We start from the raw sequence: 1,142 nt of genomic DNA, 5'->3' as shown, positions 1-1,142 counted from the left end.
GAAAAGCATGTTCTTGATGAGTGTTATTCATTTTATAGGCCTGTCATTTGTCTGAAACGCCATATTTTGAAGTTCACTGTGCCTCCATTTTATATGAAAAAGGTAAAGGAGGCAGACATAATTATTAAGCATTTATATGTACCAGATTGAAGTAATTTTCATTTAAACATCAAATCACTTTTACTTTGTCTAAATATAATGAAAGCTTTGCAAAACCCAGTGAACAAATCCTGACCTCTATGCCACAGTATAAGGAGTCTTTTTTTTTTTTGCTTAGTTAAATTTTATTACATCAAAATTACCACCAATAGGCCTTAGGAATCATTCAGGCTTTGTCTCCATAGCTGGACAACTTTTATATCTTACTCATCAGCCTGCTGGACAGTTCCTTTTTCAGACACATAGATACCATCCAAAAATTTTCGGATATCCTTGTTTTTAACTGTTGTGGCTTGCTGAATTAAAGCAGCTGAATTTGATACAAGTTCAATGTCGTTTCCTTCAAGAATTAATTCATCTTTCTGGGCTTGAGATACTGAACAAGCAACACCTGCTCTCATCCGAACCCTACGAATGTATTTTTCACTCAAGAAGTTTCGGATTTCAACAAGAGACCCGCTCTCTTGGATAACAACGTTGATGGGGAAGTGAGCATACACAGACCTCATCTTGTAACGGAAGCCCAGTGTAACGCCCTTGATCATATTCTGCACATGACTACAGATGGTGCGGACTGTAGCCAGTTCCTTTCTGTTTCCCCACCATTTGTCAACACGGAGCCTCTTCTTTTTCTTTCCCAGGAGGCTGAGCTCCACATTGATGTGGTTGAAGTCCCTCCGCAGGGTTCCCCGGGGGCCCTTCACGATGACGGTGCGACCCTTCAGACTGATGTCGACATTCTCCGGAATGTCCACAGTCTGGTTGCTGAGAATGGTCTTCATTCTCGCAGTAGATGCGGCAAAAAAAAAAAAAAAAAAAGTATAAGGAGTCTTAATGGTGTGTCTGTGAATCGCTTGGCTGCTGATGCTTCCTGCTTTTAATGGTTCACATAATAAACAATGAATTAACTGGAATCGATGTGGAAGACAGACCTGGCAATCAGTCTCCATAAATAGTACAGCCAAGAAAACCCTAAGATGTAG

General features: G+C 40.3%; 1 pseudogene; it reads right to left on the bottom strand.

The window, feature by feature from the left end:
• Positions 1–362: 362 nt before the first annotated feature.
• LOC102836905 lies at positions 363–941 on the bottom strand (annotated as a pseudogene).
• Positions 942–1,142: the final 201 nt, after the last annotated feature.

The sequence above is a fragment of the Chrysochloris asiatica genome, unplaced genomic scaffold, assembly GCF_000296735.1.
Source record: "Chrysochloris asiatica unplaced genomic scaffold, ChrAsi1.0 scaffold00211, whole genome shotgun sequence".
In the NCBI taxonomy this organism is placed as follows: Eukaryota; Metazoa; Chordata; class Mammalia; order Afrosoricida; family Chrysochloridae; genus Chrysochloris; species Chrysochloris asiatica.
This window is presented reverse-complemented; position numbering and strand designations above follow the sequence as displayed.